Source organism: Amborella trichopoda, chromosome 2 (assembly GCF_054954075.1).
Source record: "Amborella trichopoda isolate Santa Cruz 75 chromosome 2, AtrichopodaSantaCruz75HAP2 v2.0, whole genome shotgun sequence".
Classification (NCBI taxonomy): domain Eukaryota; kingdom Viridiplantae; phylum Streptophyta; class Magnoliopsida; order Amborellales; family Amborellaceae; genus Amborella; species Amborella trichopoda.
Window position 1 is genome coordinate 23,430,821 of NC_142337.1, and position 12,295 is coordinate 23,443,115.

The 12,295-nt window shown below is 35.5% G+C and overlaps 1 long non-coding RNA gene across 3 annotated transcripts; it reads right to left on the reverse strand.

Moving 5' to 3' along the window:
- Positions 1–10,125: 10,125 nt before the first annotated feature.
- Positions 10,126–12,021, reverse strand: LOC110006724 (uncharacterized). 3 transcript variants are annotated; one of them, XR_016050377.1, is made up of 3 exons: positions 11,925–12,021; positions 10,595–10,681; positions 10,126–10,499 (listed from the first exon to the last, which is right to left on the reverse strand). It is a non-coding gene; the product is annotated as an uncharacterized LOC110006724 (long non-coding RNA). The 3 variants fall into 3 exon arrangements; XR_016050375.1 differs by having other exon boundaries at positions 10,126–10,519; XR_016050376.1 differs by having other exon boundaries at positions 10,586–10,681.
- Positions 12,022–12,295: the final 274 nt, after the last annotated feature.

Here is a 12,295-nt window from a genome sequence, read left to right on the forward strand (position 1 = left end):
TGGAGATGGCAGGTCATTATCTTCTCTTAGATTTCAATGACTTTCTTGAGGGTAAAATCGATATTTTTGTCCCATAGTCCAGTGGATTTTTTGTAAGGCGTCAACTATACTATAAAAGTAAGACATACCTTAAAACTCAAGGAATAGATTGTTGCAAAGCTCGAAAATCCTCCAATTGATCATCTCGACATTGATATGTATAGATATGAAAAAAAATAAATCAATTGCTAAAAATAAGTGCATCATGCAATACATTATTTGGACCACCAAAATTCAAGATTTCATGTGTTCATAGATTTGCTACATTATTTTTGGAGCTTTATATTCCATAAGAAGGGTTACAATGAGATTTTCAAGCAAGATTGGGGTTTCCAGCACTAGAACTATGTCTTCTAGTAGGATTTGGAAATGTAGCCCACGTGGATTCCTTAAAGTTGACATTGTATTTTTAATTGGTTTAAATAAATGATAGGATTAAGTTGGGCCAAGAATTTTGAATTGCTTATGGATATACATGATATGATAGGATTAGGTTAGATCAAGAATTTGGAATTGCTTACTGATCAACTTGATTTAAGTTGGCCCTCAGAGTTTTATTTATTATAGCCACTCGTTTAAAGGATTTAGGATTACCTTCATAGGTATAAGACAGGAATTTCTTATGCAATGGTATACTAGGAAATAGAGTTGGATGAAAGTTATTATAATAATTATAAGGATCATTTAGTGTTCCAAGGATTTGAAGGTACAATATTATTTTTTACGACATAAAGAGTTAATTTGGGAATTGTTCTTTTATTTGTTTATTTTTTTACCGAGTGTAGTATATTTGCTGAGGTCACATCTCCAAATTTTGGGGTCGTAAAATGACTTCAATATTGGGTTTTAGCTGAGGAGAATAAATGGAAAATGCATTTACATATGGTGAGATTTGTCAATGAATTTCTTCTCATTATTTGGGAAGGGTACATAAGCCTATTGTGACTAACAATGTTTGAAATTTACCAGTGTGGATCAGGAATCGGCTATGTGGATAAGATTCAATAGGTGGCTGACTTGATTCTTAAAGGACAAAGATTGCCTAGTTCTGTTAGGGACTTTGATAATTATATCAGTAGAATAGGTAATATGAGGCATTGAACCCGACCATTCTCACATGAAATAATTTGTAAATAACTATTTTGTTTTTTATTTTTATTATATTTTGGCGTTGAAAAATTGGCCGACCTAACACCCAACCTCGGGTTTTATTAGGGTGAAGCCTTAGAGAGAAAGGTCTTCAAGGGGAAAATAAATAAAATAAATTCTATGTACCTTTGATATAATAGGAGTTCTGTGAGAAATTAATTTTATCTTTGCACGAGAAAGAAAAACAAAAATACACAGAGAGCATGTATATCATTTGGTAGTAATTAATGGATTGGGCCATTTCTCCCATGGAAATAGCTTCTACAAAGAATTGAATAATGCAAATCTAGTTTTGTCATTGTGTGGTTTGGTCTTCGTTTCTACTAGTTTTATTTTCTCCTCCCATTAATTTTTTTCATCAAGTGGTATTAGAGCTATAGTTAGATATGGTTAGGAAAACCTCGAATTCGATTGAGATGGAGATGTTTAATGAGAGAGACAATTTTTAAACATTAAGAAGAAGGTGAAGAACTTGCTGATTGAGAAAAAAGCTTACAAGTATGTCCGAAGAATATTGGTAGGATATAAATTGTGAGCTGCCAACATTATTCACATGTAACTCTCTAACAAACTTCTCTACCATTCATAGAAGAAGATTCATCTTATACACTTTAATAGAATCCTAGTAGCCCTTATATGAAATAAACTCCCTTAAATATCGTGTATTTGTAGTAGTGATTATATACCAAAAGATGAAAGAAGGAAAACATCTTATAAATCAATGAAATTATTTGTGAACTAGTTAGTGTAGATGTCAAGATAGAGGAAGATAAAGTCCTCTTACTTTTTATCTCACTTCCTTCTTCATATGATCATTTAGTTACACTAATATATGGTTAAAAATAAATAAAAATGTACAAGATGCTCTTGCATCCGTCTTTTTAGATGAGATAAACAAAAGGCCCACTAATAACAGGTGAATTTGCACAGGTTTTAGTTGTAAGAGGAAGTTCAATGAGAAAGGATCCTTTAGAGAAACATCTAAGTCAAAGTCAAGGACTGAAAAATACATGGTGAGATGCTTTTCATGTATGAAATTACGACATCTGAAGAAGGACTCCATGAAACTCAAAGAAAAGGAGAAGGGAATGATAGACTCCTCCGAGCAATCTAGTAATGCATAAGAGAGTTCTGATGGCAGTGTTTGGAATGTTCTACCCATAAGTGAATATAGTAATAAATTTTTATTTATTTTTAGCATAGAGACTTTATTCTTGGTACAGCTTTCACAAGTGTTTGTAGGAAGTAGTATGGGTTGTGGGAATGTCTGAATGAGGAATAACATTCCCTATAAAATTGGCATAGCCACGATGAGAATCATAATAGTGAATGGTATGGAGGAAAACCCTAGTAAATATGGACATGCATGTGAACTTAAAAAGAATTTGATCTCCTTAAGTGCTCGAGACACTATTGGGTATAAAATAGTATTGGAAGGTGTGATATTGAAGGTGAAGAAGGAAGCATTTACCATCCTGAGGGACGAAAATATTAGAAATCTCTATGTATTACTGGAAAACAATAGTTGTGGGTGAAATGGGGAGTAGCAACTTCTAATATGAGCCCTCCTAAACAAGCACAACTATAGCATATGCACCTTGAGGCATATCAGTGAACAAGGCCTGAAGGAACATTTTACGGTATAATGGTTAAAAGGTATGTAAGAAAGAAACTTAGACTTATGTAAGCATTACTTTTATGGTAAAAATGCAGAATAACATTTAAATCTGCAAAACATCATAGTAAGGTCATCAAAGATTACGTCCATGATATGTTTCAGGGCCTTCTCTTGTTCCATAAAAAACTGAAGCTTCATATTTTGCTTTATATAGTTGATGAATTTTCTAAAAGTACCGAATTTTTTGCTTCAGATTATGATCTTTTTACTACTTTTAAGCAATAGAAATACCATGATAGAAAAACAAATAAATTGTCTAAGGAAAAATAATCATGGGGAATTCACATCCAAAGAATGTTCTAACTTTTGTAAGAATGAAGGCATTGTTCATCACTTAGGGGACGTTGGGGTACCTGAAAATTTATTACTGGGAAACATATTACAAGGAAATAAGAGATTTACAATGTTTGGGTACACTTCAACCATAAGAAAATAGAAATAAATTACATAAGATTTTCTCAAAATGCGTAAAATCTTTTACGCACAGGATAGCTATGAAATACATTATGCGCTTAACGAGGTAATCTAATGAGTGTCTCTTTCCAAAACAAAATCCATGTCTCCCGTCATTTTCCCTCTCTCCTGTGCAGATCCACTTCTCTCTCTCAAAACCTAGTAGAGCATCATCACCGTTTCTCTTCCCTGGTAAGCCCTATCTCCTTTGTCTCCCTAAAGCCTTTTCTCCTCTCTCCAATAAAAACTATTCTCCCTCTCTACAATAAAAACCATTCTCTCATATCTCACAATATAAATATGTCAAAACCAATACATCTAAAGTGGAACCAAAGTAAAAAGTCCAGTCACCTTCCTTTACAGCCAATTTAGTTTTCATTAGAGAGATAAAAAGAGGGAGAGGTTAGAGAGAAAGAAGTTAGAGAGAGAGAGTTCAGGGAAAGAGGGAGAATTTGTTCTTGGGTTTTATACTTGTAATAAATTCAGAGAGGCATGGGTAGCACCGCTGGTCTAGTGATACGCTGCAAATACGGAGAGGCCTTTCCCCTGTTTCATCTATTTTCCTTTCATATTTTTTTTTCTCTCTCTAGAATTTCATCTCTCAGAAGCCATCGTCGAGATCCTTGTTTTCGTAGAAAACCCCTTTCTGGTTGCTGCCCATATATGGCTTCACTTGTATAGAAGTTTTTGCAGAGATCATTCATTTTTGAAGGAATTTGGGGCTTTGATAGGTATATTAGGGGAGAGCTCTACAAAGGCCATGGCGGCCATGATGCTGAAGATTTTGAAGGAATTTGAGGCTTTGATGGGTATATCAGTCTCTAGTGCGTACGTTTGGTCATAGTGTGTATGTGAGATTGTGGGATTTGAGGGGTGGAGAGGTGGTTTGGGAATGAATCGAGCCTAGTTCAGTGAGGATTGGGACGTTTGGGATATAATGACCTAGTTTGGGAATGGAGCCAGCCTGGTTCAGTGAGGAGTAGGAGGTTTGAGATATAATGACCCAAGGAGAGAGAGTTAAAGAGAGGTAGTAATGAGAGAGGGGTAGTGAGAGAACGAGTTAAGGGCGAATAGCAATGTATTTCTCCGGTTGTATTTACATACTACCCAAATAGTAATAATCCATTTGCAGGTAATGTATTACGCCAGTAATGTATTACAACAATAATATCTTTCATAGACAATATATTTTCAGGTATCCAAACGACCCCTTAACAATTATATGTAGTCCACATTCCACAACAAAATGGGCACAAAAAAAATGAACTAAGTACTGCTTGAGACGTTGGTGGTATGCTTAGTAGTACTACTTCAAAACGAACTTGTAGTTTGAAACAATCAATACAAAATGGTACTTGGTGAAATGTCACCCTTCACAACCATAGTTTGCAAGGCATATGAAGAGGTATGCTCTAATAAGCCCTTTGATTATTCAGTTCTTGAAGGTTTTGGATACTTAATATTTATTCATATTAAAACTGATTAAAGGACTAAGCTGGAGCCAAAAGAAGAATTATATTTCTTGGTTTTGGTAATAGTGTGAGGGAGTGGGATCATTATTTCAACAAAATTTCTTTGAGCAAGGATGATGTGTCTTCCATTTTGAATTCAAGTAAGGAGCATGTAGAGGATGATATAAATGGTCCAAAGAACCAAATGAAGAAGACAAGGTGCTTGTAGAACTTGATTATAGTTCAAAATAGAACTTTGTAGGTCAAAAAGGATTAAGAAGAGACCCATGAAGCTTGTTGAATATACAACATTTGCATTAGTTGGTGAAAGTTAGGAAACTAGTACATTTTAGATTGCAATACATAGGCCTGATTGCACTAAGTGGAAGTATGTTAAGAGTGAGGAGATTAAATCATTTTACAAAAGCTGATATAAGATTTGATTTATCTATCAAAGGGAGAAAGTAACTCATCGCACTTCGGTATTCCTATCATAAGATGGTGCTCAGACTATGGTGGAGATAAGTACAAGATACAACGGGTGGCATAAAGAAATGCCTAGGGAGACGGTATATACTTCAATGAGATCTTCCCATTAGAATATGTTTCTACTCGGATTGTTATAGCTACGATTGCTTTACATGATTTATGTCTCTACATTTTAGATGTTCAAAGATGAGTGAATCAACATGCCTCAACCTAAGGACTTTATAAATAGATCCTAAATATATCCTTGAATTCCCAATCACCCCAAAAATCGCATGTTTGAACCTCAGAAGGGGAGAATATTTGAAAGGGAAAATATTGTACAGAACCCTAATTCTCCATTTTATTTCACGGTAGACCCTCCTTCCATTTTTTTTCAAGTGGCATAAATAAACTCTCAAATATTTCACCTAACCCCCTCATCCCTTATTTCCCCCTGTTTATTCACTTTTGGCAGAACTGACCCCAACAAACTATTTTATTCCATCTAAATCCAAAATCCTCTTTTTACTGTTTTCATTTTCACTATGGTAATCTCTCTCTACTATAGCAAGGGCTCTCTCTCCCCATTCGGCAAAGTCTGCTCACCTCTCACGGTAAATTTCTCTCTTTCTCTCTCCTCTCTCTATCTATCTCTCTCTCTCCCCCTGCCTTCAAAATCTCCATTGCTCTCATCGTCTGATACTCTCTCTCTCTTTGTCTCTCTGTCTGCTTTCGAAACCTCTATTCTTTCCATTTTTTGGTACTGTTGTCGTATCAATCTTTTGTTTCCGATCTCTCTCTACCCCTTGGGTCATCGTTCTCTTTTTCACTGTGTCTCTCTTAATGTTATCTGTGTTCTTATTTTTCACTTCCTCTCTCTCTGATCCCTATTAATTTTGATCTTTCCTCTTTTTCTTTGTATTTCTTTTATGTTCTTGGTATAGAAATGGAATATATAGGGTTTCTTGTGGCAATGCATTCACTACCAGCAGTGACCTAGGGCTTTTATGCATTTTCTCTAACACTATAAGTTTAAAACTTTATGAAGATCTGTTCAATATTGCTTGATATGCTTCAGCTTTTTCAGTATTCTCTGGCTATTTGTTACAGGCCTTCAGGCTTTTACTCTTTTGTTTTTCTCTATTTTCTTGTTTGTTTCCTTGGTTTCCTCATATTTGGGCTGACATTGTTAATTGTTTGCATTTTCCCTTTAGAGAATTTCTCTAAAATTATTTCTTTAAATTTTAGGATGTGCTTATTCTTCTTAAAACAATCATTTTTCCTTTCCTTTTCTTTTTATCTTTTTAGTTGATAGCTTCTATGTTGGGTATCCAACATCTGTTAATTGTTATATAACTGCATATAGAACAATTAAGGCACTACTCTTTTTTCTTTTTTTTTTATGGATGCTTTTAAGTGCTACACTATGTTCTATCTTTCTGGGTATTCTGACATTGTTGGTGACTCTTTCTTAGGGGAAATACAGAGTTTAAAGATAAAATAAATGACATAGTGGAGCACTTAAACATCCATGCTGAAGTTGCAGTCCCTAATCCCTTACGATTTGCTTCAAAGAGGTAATTACAATTAACTGCATATATCAAAACACAAGAAATTATGTTAAGTTATGTATAAGAAAGAAACCACAAGCATACTGCACAAACCAGTCATGATCTTCATTGGTGAGTGCAACTTCACAGAAAGAAACCACAAGCACACTGCACAAAGCAGTCATGATCTTCATTGGCGAGTGCAACTTCACAGTAACATCAGAGCGATAGATATCCACGACATGACAAAATCCCAGTTTAAGCCACTATTTTTTTATTTTTTATTTATTGTTATTATTGTAAAAATTACATTATTGAAAAAAAATATTATTTTTGTTCCCATAGGTCAGTTGAAATATGATGAACACAAGTAGTCGATTGTTTTTATGTATATGTATTGGTGAGCTTCGCTCTAGCTTAGATGGCAACATGGAGTATGTTGCATAAAGTTGGAGGAGATAAAGGAACATGTAGCAAAGTGATTCTCCATAGACTCATGTGCAACGTCACTAAGGTATATTTTCCCAAGTAATAAGAAACGCCATGTCATCTTAATTAGTGACAATGATTTAGAAATAATGCTACTTGCACATGAAGACTCCAATGAGCTCGAAATATATGTCTTTGATGGATGTGAACAATTGAGTGGTGCTCCTCTGATAAACATTCACACAAGGTATGTTTATCATTTGTTTTATGTTTATATCTATACATTATTAAGTTAGTCTAATAGCCTTTTTGAATAGTAGCATTTTATTTCATTTGATGTTTTAGGGGCAACGACGGCTTGAGGCTTCAGCCCTTTACTTCGATTTTTGAGGAAGGCAATAATGATCAAAATAATATGCCTTGCTTGCTCAACACATGAGAAAATCTATTAAGTGGCATTGGACAAGAATTTTCTAGTATGAATGATTTTCGTTATGCTCTTAGCAAGTATGTGATGGCACACCACTTAGAATTTGTATACATAAAAAATGAGAACTATCGGGAAAGGGCAAGATGTAAGAGAAATAACTGTCAATGGGAGATTTTGGCCTCTAAAGTTGGACAACAGAAAATATTCGAAATCAAAACTTGGAAGAGAGAGCATTCATGTGGTGTGGAGGCGAGCATCAATGTCTGTAAGAGAGCATCACAATAATATGTTGCTGACCTCATTAAAAGTGAGCTAGGTGACACCCCAAGATACAAACCTAGAGAAATGATGAAGGATATAGCTCAAGATTATGGGATAGAGTTTTCATATCTTAGAGCATAGCGGGGCAAGGAGACAACGATGAAAGAGTTGCATGGCTCCCAAAATGAGGCTTATGATCGCCTCTCAGCATACCTCGATTGCCTTTTAGAGACAAATCCGAGAACCCATGTGGCACTTCAGAAATGGCTAGATGATAAATTGCGACGAGTCTTTATTTCCTTCGTTGCATCAATATATGGCTTTAAAAATAGGAATTGCCCACTCATTTTCCTTGACGGAACACACTTGAAAGCTCGGTTTCTTGGAACATTACTTGTTGCCAGATCTAGAGACTCAAAGGATGAGATGTTCCCAATTGCATATTCTATCATTGATACAGAGGATTCTGACAATTAGTTTTGATTTCTAGAAAACTTGAAGAGTGCAATAGGAATGGAGCGATCGATCACATTTACACATATTGGGTTGGTTAACAATGTCCAAAAAGTGTTTCAAAATGCTGAGTATGCCTTTTGCAACAGCCATATGACAAAAAATCTTAAGAAGGAAATGGAATATATTTCTAGTGATATTAAAAATGCTATTATATCAGCTTTTTAATGTGCCATACACACATTTAGGCGAGATGAATTCAACCAAAAAATGGGAGAGATTCAAAGCTATTCCCAAGAGGCATATAGCAGGGTAATAGAGTCATCACCAGAGCATTAGGCTACTGCAATATTTAAGGGAAAGCGGTATGGATATGTTACAACAAATGTAGCTGAATCCTTTAATAATTGGATTCTAGAGGCTCGAAAACTCCTTATATTGCAATGCCTAGGTCGAATCAGGAGGCAAATAACACAATTGATGGCTGAGTGCCTTTTGGAGTCTGAAAATTGGACTACTATTCTCACCCCCTATGTGAAAAAGAGATTGGCAGCAAACATAAAGAACTCTCTTTCTATAAGTGTTATATGGGTTTCAAGTGAAGAATTTGAAACAATTGGAGCCATAAGAGTTGCTCTGTGAACATAGTCACACGAGAGTGAGTGTCGAGCATGGAGATCATGGGATTGCCATGCACGTATGTACGTAAAGCGCTATATGTGGCCAAAAGGAATTTGTATGAATATTGTGAAGAGTACTTCAGAGTTGCAAATTATCAAGAGACATATTCTAAACCAGTTAGACCTGTCTCATTAGTTGATATGTCATTGCATGGGGAGTCATTTTTCAGATGAGCCAAATGTGCTACCACCACGCACAAAACGCCCTTCTGGTCATCCTAAGAAGAAACACATTGAGTCACAAGAGGTGGAAATGAGACCTATTCGTTGTAACAGGTGTGATCATCCGGGACATAATAGGTTAAGTTGTAGGGCAGCTCTTCAATACCAGGTTAGTAAATTTTCCCTTTGTTATCTGTATATACAATAGATTTGCTCTTGAAATGGCATATACCCTCTATGTACCTAAAAGTATTTAAAAAACTATAGCTTCTTATTTGTATATTTTTATGCTCAAGTATTTTATTGTTAGTAAATATATTATTTAAAGGATTTCATTTATTCTCGCTTATAGATATCTCTTATTTGCTTCTACAGGTTTGGGTTTTCTTAACCGGTCTTGCATAATCATTTGCATCATCTATTGAGAACTTAAATGAATTACATAACCATAATCATGGGTTTAGAATCATATTGTACTAGCGTCAGTGTGGAGACACCACAAATGCTTTTGTTTGTCAATATTTGGAGCTTAAATTTTCTATAATGTGAACTATCAGTTTTGATTTGTTAAGAGGAATGCCTATATGTGATTGTTGGTTAAGAGGAATTCCTATATGTCTCTATCTCTCTATCTCTCTCTCTCTCTCTCTCTCTCACACACACACACACACACACACATTTAATCACCAGCTTCCAATCTGTTGATCGACTCTACAAATTCAGGGGCGTGTTTGATCAACTCTACAAATTCAGAGAAGGCTATGTGTGCTTTGACATCATAATAAATTTAGGGGCGTGTTTGAATATCATTGAAATCAATTCTGTGTTAATTTTGCCAAAAAAGAAGAAGAATACGATTGTGTTTAAATTGCGTGTACGCATATGTATGTGCACGAGAGTGGGAGAGAGTTTACACAATATAAAAGAAAGTATAAAAACTTCACATAAATTTATGATAGTAGTTACATCAATCGTTTTAAAACAAGTATCTCACAAATCTAAAATAAATTACAAATTAAGCTGATAATCCAGATCTCTTTCAATGAGCTAGATAGCTATATAAGGGTCCATCAACCATTAACCAATCAAATCTAGCTAGATAGCAATATAAGGGTCTGAACATCCAGAAGAATACCAACTGCCTATCATCCATCCAATTGAGAGAAACAAAAAGAAGACCTTAAGCATGAGGGCCCATATAGACAAAGTGATCAGGAATGACATTGCAGAGAGGGTGTTGCTTACGACAAATGCAACCACCCCATAGTGTCCATTTAGCCTCTCTCTCTGAAACATCTGCAGCATTCCATTCAGACCTAATTTTAAGATGCATTATTAACTAATTCATGGAAAGATAATATTAGCATATACAGAAGCCTCACGTCTCAAACCTTCATATCTTCAACAAAAGAAGGGAATCCCCCAATTAACATGAAGGTCACGAAGCCCAAAACAAAAGAAGCACATGCACCTCTGGCCTGTTGCAAACAAATTATGTGAAGTTACCACCATTGGCTACACTTTTGGAGTGGTGAAAGCAATGGACCCTTCATTTGGTTCGAGCGATTGGGAAAGAAAAGAAGCTTGCCAGAATGGAAGTGTAACTAGTGGGCACATGCAAGTAGATGGTTCCTATGCATATAGTGACTACAATATAGATAACAAGTCTTAGCTAGTAATAACCAAAATCCCTCGACATATTTCACAATGCCTCTCTCTATCCATCGTCATCTTCTTTGTCATTTCTCAATCTCTCTCTTCCCAACCCATGAAGTGCACTCTCCCTCCAACAAAAAAACAAGGCAATGCATAAATTTCATCTTTCTCTCACTAATAATGCAAACCCATGAATTGTACCTCTCTTACCGGCAACAACAAAAATCAGAATTTCAGTAAAAACCCATGAATGCATCTCTCTCTATCTCCAACAAAAAAAAAAAAAAAAAAATCATGTAACGGGTACTTTTCCCTCTTGTATTATTCACGAGTTCCTCTATCTTCTTGTTTGTCTAGTTTCACTATCTATCTTTTGCTAATGTTTCTCTCTCTAAAACTGGTTATTGGTTTTTTCTCTCTATATCTGAAATTGTGTTTCCCTCTAACCTCTGAGGATGTGTTTCTTTTCTAAGACTACAAACGGATGCCTCTGCTACAAATAGGTTCCTTCCTCCGTAAATTCTTAGGTGCTTGAGATTTTCAGATTTTGAAATAGATTGTCCAAAATTACATTGTTAGAGAAAATAAGATTTTCAGATTTTGTACAGATGTTCATCAAGTTTTAAACTTACAACATTAAAGAAAATACATAAAAGCCCTAGGTCACTGGTGGTAGTGAATGCATTGCCACAAGAAACCCTAAATATTCCATTTCTATATATCAAGGAACCAAGAAACCCTGATTTCTATACGAAGAACATACAAGAAATGCAGAGAAAAAGAAGAAATGTCAAAATTAATAGGGATCAGAGAGAGATGAAGTGAAAAATAAAAACACAGATAATAATGAGAGAGACAGTGAAAAAGAGAACAATGACCCATGGGGTAGAGAGAGACCGGAAACAAAAGATTGATACGGCAACATCCCCAAAAAATGAGAGGAATGGAGGTTTTGAGAGAGAGAGACAAAGAGAGAGAGTACTAGAAGGTGAGAGCAATGGAGGTTTTAAAGGCAGGGGGAGAGAGAGACAGAAAGAGAGAGGAGAGAAAAAGAAAGAAACTTACCATGAGAGGTGGGCAGATTTTGCCGAATGAAGAGAGAGAGAGCCCTTGCTGTAGTCGAGAGAGAGAGATTATTGTAGTGAAAATGAAAACAGGAGAAATGAGGGTTAAAAAGGATTTTGGATAGAGATGGAATAAAATAGTTTGTTGGGGTCAGTTTTATTGCCAATAGTGAATAAACGAGAGAAATAAGGGATGAGGGGTTTAGGTGAAATATTTGAGGGTTTATGTATGGCGCTTGAAAGAAAAGTGGAAGGAGGGTCTACGGTGAAATAAAATGGAGAATTAGGCTTCTGTACGATATTTTCCCTGTTTGAAATGCCTAACCCAGATCTTACACCGAGTTAAAAAAGGGCAAAAATTTTAAACTAAAA